Source organism: Nymphalis io, chromosome 12 (assembly GCF_905147045.1).
Source record: "Nymphalis io chromosome 12, ilAglIoxx1.1, whole genome shotgun sequence".
Taxonomy (NCBI): Eukaryota; Metazoa; Arthropoda; class Insecta; order Lepidoptera; family Nymphalidae; genus Nymphalis; species Nymphalis io.
In genome coordinates this window covers 4,817,761-4,826,830 of record NC_065899.1, presented here as the reverse complement: position 1 = coordinate 4,826,830, position 9,070 = coordinate 4,817,761, and the positions used below count along the sequence as shown (strand labels likewise).

At 31.9% G+C, this 9,070-nt stretch overlaps 1 pseudogene; it reads left to right on the top strand.

Moving 5' to 3' along the window:
• Positions 1 to 8,016: 8,016 nt before the first annotated feature.
• LOC126772426 (peptidyl-prolyl cis-trans isomerase-like) lies at positions 8,017 to 8,519 on the top strand (annotated as a pseudogene).
• Positions 8,520 to 9,070: the final 551 nt, after the last annotated feature.

The following is a 9,070-nucleotide window of genomic DNA, read 5'->3' as shown; positions in this document are numbered from 1 at the left end:
AGATTATTAGGTTAGGTGCAAGCCGGTCTGAGTAGGTATCATCTACTCATCAGATATTGTACCGTAAAACAGCAATACTTAGTATTATTGCGTTCTGGTTTTGAAGGGTAAGTGACCCAGTGTAACTACATGCACAAGAGACAACATCTTAGTTTCGGACGTTGGAGGCACATTGGAGATGTAAGGAATGCTTAAAATTTCTTACACTGCCGATGTCTATGGGCGGTGTCGGATCACTTAACATCAGGTGGCCATCAGGTTATATATAAAAATAAAAAAAGACTGAATCCAGGAAAAACAAACAAGTTCAAAACAAAACTTCACAAAACCGCTTCATTATATTATTATAACGGCTATAATCACTCAGAACAGTGCTCAGTAGAAAATTTATGAATGAATGTCGGTTGGTATTAACTAACAGTGTAATAGGTAATTAAAATTATTATCACCAATGATAACCTCTGGTAAAGTAATGGTCGTTTAGCTCAGAGCACGTAACATTATTTATGTATATTTGCACTAGAAATATATTTTTGTAAGTAAAAATAAAAATCATTTCTATTAAAGCTTAAAGGTAAAGCTGAAAATAGTAAATTGTTATATTATACTTTCTCAAAAATGTGCTTAAATAATATTACATTTTAACCGTATATAATGCATTTAAATATTACGTCATATTATGAATTTTTGTTACAATATTTAAATAGAATTAAGATAAAGATATTTTATATTTATTTATTTATATTATAGATTGTTTTTTTTAAGCTTTAACGTCATTTGACTCTTAATCAATTTTTTTTTTAATTTCCTGTTCAAAGGAAAATCGAACGAAAATTTTCCAAGAAGGCCTAAGAATAGATTTTCTAGGCCGCTCATCTCGCTACGATTTGATATTCTCATAATTAAACGTCTGGAGAGTTATTGGCATGCGTTCATGTACTGAGATAAAAATTTAATAATATTTTGATACGATTTAAATAATCAGCCAGGAAATTTGAAACGACTTGTTATTAAATTTAAAAGACCAACGAAACCAAATTTACATGTATTATACAGCAGGGTCGATAATTTATAAGATGTAAGCATGCAAGGGATTTGTTTTATTTTGATGGGAATGCTCTTATAAGTCCCGTTGCAGGAAGAAGATGGTTAATCAATACGCATACCATCTAAATTTAAAATAATAATTAGTGCAATATATTTTCTTGATGCATAAGCCTTACTGTATTTTTTTAAATAAAATAGTACATTGTATGGTTAAACAAAAATATCAGTATCAAGATTGATACAGCGTGCCACACCCATGTATTAGCGTACTCCGGCGACTAACATCTATGGTTTAGTATTAGTAGCGACTAGTAACTAGAAACAATATAGGCAGGTCGACGAAAATAAATAGTACGACTCAACGAATGTGGGCGCTCACCGGTAGTGCTGAGGCGAAAGTCTCGACCAACGCTTCGGCTTACGTAACTCTAAATAAATATAAAACATCTACCCATATTAAGACAGACAATTCGACCGGTTTCGGCGGTGCTATTTTTCGCGGGTACTATTATGTATCCAGCCATTCAGATAGTCGTGCGAGTATATAATAATTCCATCCTCTATGTTAGTGTAACTGCGATAACGACCGGCACACGACGTACTGTGCCTAACATTCGGAAGTCTGACGCTTAAGACGCTGTGATCTTCAAGTGCTTTGAGAATAACATTTGTTTTGAATGACACGTGGTTTTAAGTGCGGTGTTTTGGAATAAATTTTGAATGACGGTAAAAAAATTGGATTTACTTTATACAAACTTATTCTAGAATATTACTTAACAAATCCGAAATTAATGGACATATTATCAGATACGCTACACTGATAACGGAGTACGTGAAGATATTTCAGTGAAAGCAGGCGTTGCTGGTACGTTAACTATAATTCTAAGTATTAAGAATATATGACGGTCTTATATACGCCTAGCACAACTAAGTACTTCGTGATAACAATAATGATTTATAAAACGAGCTATCAAGTTTAAAACTATCATTATTGGTATTTGCATTATCGTATAGTCACGATTGTGATTAGATTATAAACCACTTATGGTACTCTTCATAGTTTTATTCAAAACTAATCAATTCTAATGAATCTGTTTCCACTGATACAAAATATATCTTACTAATAAATGATTGTATTTGAACATAATAAAACTGATCACTATAATGTTTTAGAATAATATATATTATTCAAAATATCAATAAAACTACTCTTTTTTTTTCTTTCTAAGCTTATGTCATATAACTATAAGCTTATGTCATATAATTATATATTATAAAAAAAACAATTTCAGTTTTCTAGGAATGTATTTTAAGTATTTAATATTTTGATTCTTTTGATGAACATATAATATTCAAATTCTACATTTGAAAGAATGCGGATGTTGCTATTATGGATTGTTATTAGTGTCAGAACAGATTGATGTTTATTTAAGTTCAAGTATGTGAGTAAGTATAGCTTATGAGTAAGGAATAATGAATATTAGGCCGTAAATATCTCAATGGGCAAATGCCTTCTATGTATTTAAGAAGTTTTGGTTTATTCAGGCAGCCGCTTTGCTAGTTGGCGGGATATATGCCGTATGTGTTCCTCACTATCCAGCACGAGGTGACTTATAAACATGAAATAAGAACATTTCACAAGTCAATGGTACTCGTCCGTCGTTTCGATTTAAACCGCACTCTCGGTTAAAGATAGGCGTACTCTATTCATTTAGCCATTTCGGTGTTCAACAAGTTTTAATTAAACTTGGAGTTTAACTAATTATATTAAGTAAAGCGTGGAGAAGAAATAAAATGTGAGTGGGTCCTATAAAGCCATTAAGATCCTCCTTAAAGGAGTAGCAAATTGTAATTGTTTTGATTTTAGCCTTCTTTAAACAAAAGATGTAGACAAAACATTGCTTACCTAGTCACCCCTTTAACAACATTTGAAGCCATAGTTTATTTAAGTGACAGACCGTAATTGTTCAATCGCTGGACAAATGTTAAAGAGAGTAAGCTTATTAGCAAATTGCTGCTCCAATACGCGTTGGTGCATATTCAAGTATGGCAGGTTTTTATCCGACACATGTAACCTGCATGCGTCACACAATTCTACCCTTCACCACAAGCATGAAATGAATTATAAAAACTGTGTGTTGACTGTCCGAATTTTAACGATGCATGTAATTTTTATTAATTTATTACAACATATTTTAACCACTGGGCCGTAGTGTCTCCTAAATATAACAATATATTAATTTCTTTATTATTATTTAAATCACTGAAACAATTTTAAGAAATGAGCTGTCATTACGATGATGTTATACTACATTGATACAGGCAATATAATGTCATTTAAAACACATTCGTTATCGTAGAATCTAGTTTGTATCATAATAAAAATAAGTTGATAATCGAACATATAATCACTAATGGAACAAGTAATTTGTATCTTCAATACATTATTTCAAATTGACATCCATAAAAATAAAATAGAATGCAGACTTTACACGCTTTTTACTAAAAAGCATTAACAATCAGACGTTGTTAAATTATATATTAAATAGTTACTAACAGCCTGTTAATGTCCCACTGCTGGGCTAAGGCCTCCTCTCCCTTTTGAGGAGAAGGTTTGGAGCTTATTCTACCACGCTGCTCCAATGCGGGTTGGTAGAATACACATGTGGCATAATTTCAATGAAATTAGACACATGCAGGTTTCCTCACGATGTTTTCCTTCACCGTCAAGCACGAGATGAATTATAATCACAAATTAAGCTCATGATAATTCAGTTGTGCTTGCCCGGGTTTGAACCCACGATCATCGGTTAAGATGCACGCGTTCTAACCACTAGGCCATCTCTGCTTTTTATATTAAATAATTATTTTATTTTGTTGTTGGGTTACTATTCTATTATTAAGTAAAATGAAACGCTTAACTAAATGAACTCCCGATCGATTTCTGCCAGACGCAGCATCAAAGGTTTCCGTTTCCGTAACGAGCTCTCCGATAAAATAGGAATATCCTTACTTCCAGCTTCCAAACTCCAGGCTGCTGCTGAAAATTTCCCCACAGAAAAACTTACTAACGTTTGAGCATAAACCCAGGACCTCGTATTTAGCAGTTGGTTTTAACAAAAGTAAATAACCAAAGCCTTTTGATTTGTAAATATTAGATACTAATAAGATCAATTTAATAAAAAAGAGCTAAAGTATTTTCTATGAATACTATTTTTTAAAAACATGTATAGGTATAATTCAATTATTTATTACAATTTCAAATATCCAATTATGTGTTCCGATAAATTGTAGGAGCACAATGTACGTCGCAATATTTAGTTAACAATTCAAATTAACACCAGACCAATTGACTTTAATTTAAATAGTTATTTTATATTCATGGAGAAGGTCATCAGCGTTTATGGATGTCTAGCAATATAAATTATAATTTTAATGATTTTATAAATTCGAATATTTAAAATACATCACCAATAAATGCTAATAATGATTATACCATTGTGTACAGCGGTTGCTATACACTATGTCTTTTTGTTTTAAAGGTCAAATTTCTAATGACAGAAAGAGATAAGTCTGTCTATTCACCCCGCTATACAACGTTTATTTTTAAGATATATTTAATATTTTACACTGAGATTTTCTTACAGAATAATATTCATTATTTATTTTTATATAACACGCACATTTTAGAACATTTTGTTTTGGAAGTGAATATTAAATTCTTCTATTCATTCATTTCGTAAAATTTATATATAAACTTAAATATATATAAACTTTTCGTGGCCAATTGTGTTTGAATTTGTGCTTAATTTTGTAGATAGTGTCAAAACATATTATATTGTATATATATTTAATTAGTTAAAAAAGAAATGACAGAAGGATGTAAATTAGGAAAATAAAACTTATTTAATTTGAAGCCCACTATATACTTTTGCTATTTTATAAATCCCTTATAAAATAACACACAATAAAAAATAAGTTTAAGTTAACTTACAAATGCTTGCTCCAATGTGGATTATTTCCTCACAATGTTTTACTTTACTGCCGCACAAATAAAGCCAAGAAAACTCGGCGGCGCTTAGCGGGTTTGAACCTGCAACCTTCGGTTAAGATTATGTTTTTACGCGGTGGTAGTCTCGGCACCTCAGTGTGTTCTTTTTTATATATTAAAAAAAACTATGCATGTGTATTCAATAAGTATAAGTTTTTGTTCGATTAAATAAATAACAAAATAACCGTCTGTCCAGTTTTTTTTTATTTTATTGCCAACAATTAATTTGATCTCATTATATATTATTATTATATAAGGATTGCGTGAAGAGAAACTTATATGAAAGAATCGATAATAATAACCAGACGAAGAATAACAAGTCCGCACCCACTCTATTATCTGCCAATTAAATGCATTTGTAATGTTTTCCAATAACTCGTCAGAATAAAATACGAAACGTGTTCCCAATTACGTTCTATGTCACAATAAAATAAAGTATTGCCGAAGTATAACTTTGAAATCAAATTGTTGTTTATTTCTCAAACATTTTTAATAATATTATTAGAGAACTTATATGTTAAGTAGCTACTCCGCGTCGTTTCACTCGCGTTAAACGTTACGACTCCGCCCCTGTGAGATGTAAAATTGATGTTATATCATTATACTCCAAATCTTTATTATTTATTAATGAATGGTATATAACGAAAAAACCAATTCTTAAATTGTAGTGGTAGATCATAGAGATGCCTGAGATTAACGCATTCAAAAAGATTTACAAACTCTTCAGCGTTTCATCAGTAGTAATAAATAAGGAAATGTGTTTTCTTGTAATGCCTCAATGAAAAACTAACATACATAAATCTTGTACCAGAAGGTGCAGCGCGTTTTGGAGGTTTTATTGTATAATATTATTACATAGGTAGTTGCGTTTCACATTTCACTCACTTTAAGCTCTTAGGGTAATTACTTGACAATTGTGAATATCATATTCTTGTATGTCATGTAATAATATAATTGTCAAAGTTTCAATAGACCTAAGTACAGACTTAGGTCTATAGAACTAATCAACTTGTCACACTCAGTGAAGAATAATATCAGATAAAATAGAAAAAATGATTCCTATGACTATAAAAATAGAGCACAGCTTTATTACAAGAGCACAGTTTGACGAGGCGGTCGGCGTGGTTGGTAGATATTTGCCTTTCACGCCGAAGGTTGTGGGTTCGATTCCCACCCAGGAAAGACCTTTGCGTGCATGAACATGTCTATTTGTCCTGAGTCTGGGTGTAATTATCTATATAAGTATGTATTTACAAAAAACAGTACTATATGTAATATATCAGTTGTCTGGTTTAAATAGCACAAGCTCTGCTTAATTTGGGATCAGATGGCCGTGTGTGAATAATGTCCCAGGATATTATTATTACCAGAGTCGCCTCCCTGTGAGATATTTGGAGACAAATGGTACAAAATAGTAAGTTAGTGGAAGTAATAGAAACCCAGAAAGAACCGATGCGCTAAACTCCGCGTAGAAACAATTAAACCTTGTAATATAAAAGGTTCAATACTTTCAATTCACTTTTTTTATTTGAAAAAAAGTTTTTCTTATTTGAGTTTAATGTGGATATATAATTATAAACATATACTTCTTACCGGTAGGTATATAATGAGTTTTTAAGGGTTTACTAGTAATGGACTTATTTACGTAATTTTTGAGCACAAGTTTTAATGACAACCAAAATTTTGAATAAACTTAAGATCAGTATTATGATTTGATAAAATTTGTAATAAATATAATATGAAAATGAATTAAATTATTTTTCCAAAAGTATAAAAACCAATAAAGTTGGTTAGAGCTATATTGAACCCAAAGTTATACTGATTGAGAAGCCCCTTCTTTTTGTAAGTTGAATAAAAATATACAAAAAAGTCAGACTAGTAACATATTGTCATAAAGTAAAGTAAATAACTTACTGCTGCGCTCAATTTGAGGATAAGGTTAAGAATTTATTCCACCACTGCTCCAATGCGGATTGATGTGCTAATATTTCATCCAATATATTACAGTACAGATTCCTCACGATATTTTCCTTCACTGCCGAGCACGAAATAGATTATAAACACAAAATAACCACGTGAAATATCAGTGGTGCTTGCCCAAATTTGAACCCAGAATCTTCGTTACGATTCAGGTGTTCTTGTTGACATGACATTCGTCATTAATGTATCAGAACTAGGTAAACTTTTGACTTTTAACAAACTATTAAAAGCATTACAATCCTAAGTACTAAAATATATTCTCATAATATTTCATAGTTTATGAATTATTGTAACGTGAACCATTTTAAAGCGTTCGACTAATGAAAATAGAATCAGAAATAATAGTATCGGTAGATTGAATTTGGCTTACACGGACTATTTACAAGTCATCTAATTTTGGACTTTCGATCTTTGAATTACATAAACCTAGCCGCTCATTCGATTATATTGATGTTTCATTCTTATTGTATAAGAATACACAATAAAGAAGTTAACTCTGATGTACCAGAGTTGAGTGTGTAAAATAAATAAGGGTCGTAATACACTATGCTATACTATAATTGATGGAAGGGCTTTCTGCAAGCCCATCTGAGTAAGTACCACCTATTCTCATCACTTATTATATCGCTAAACAGCACTACATAGTAGTGTTATATATATCTATCCAGCTTAAAAAGTGAGAGTAAACAAGTGCAAAATCAGGCGCAAGGGTCATGATATCTTAGTTCTTAAGTTAATAAGCGCATTAAAGATGTGTGGAATGTTAAATATTTCTTACGGCGCCAATGTTAATGCATTGTGGTGATCGCTCAGGGTCTAGCCCATTTTCTAGCCTACTTATTCTATTATAAATAAATTATTCATTCATCATCTCAATCATCAATCATTCTGCCGAGCTTCTTTATACCTAGATTGGTGGATAAAAAGAAGGAACAAATATGGCCCTGGCCCGAGTTTTCTTCGATGTTACCGCCGATGAATTGCCATTGGAGAGAATCGTTGTTGAGTTGTCACGCCTAAGACCTGCGAAAATTTCCGTGCTCTGTGTACTCGTGAAAAAGGTTTCGGTTACAAGGGCTCCACTTTCCACCGTGTCATCCCCAACTTTATGTTGCAAGAAAGTGACTTCACAAATCACAATGGTACTGGAGGAAAGTCTATCTACTGTGAGATGTTCGCTAATGAGAACTTCGTCCTGAAGCACACTGGCCCTGGAGTTCTCTCTATGGCTAATGCTGACCCCAATACCAATGGATCCCAATTCTTTATTACTACCGTGAAGACTGCTTGGTTGGATGGAAGACATGTCGTTTTTGGCAATGTTGTTGAAGGAATGGATGTTGTAAAGCAAGTTGAAGAAATGGGCTCCCAATCTGGCAAACCATCAATAAAGATTATCATTGCTGATTGTGGACAGCTTTCTTAAGATAATATTGTAATATTTGTACAATAAATGCGATATTTTAAGTTAAACATAATGTCCCCCCGAGTAATACCTTACCAGTCATAAGATTTAACAATATATTTGAAGTTTACTGAGGGTCATTCCAACGTTATATAAATTTATAACTGTTCTAAGTTACAAATTCATGCATTTATTTCTGTGCATTGTTTATTCATAATAAATTAACTTAAATTTAAAAAAAAAACTAGATTTTTAAAATTTGTGACTACTTCAAAATATGTATACAAATATATTATCGTGTATGTATAACATACATTCAAGCAATTACAGACTACCACATGTGGCTATTATCGCACACGCTCTCAATTTCCTAAAGATACATCGAAGACGTTTAATATAAACACTATTAAATATATCTTAATTTATAACGGCGATGGGTAGTGGCGGTGACTAAACTACGTGAATCTTAACCAAAGATTGTGGGTTCAAATCTGGGTAAACAGCACTAAATTTTCATATGCATAATTTGTGTATAATTTATTTCGTGTTCAGGTAGTTAAACATCGTCAGGAAACCTGTATGTGTTT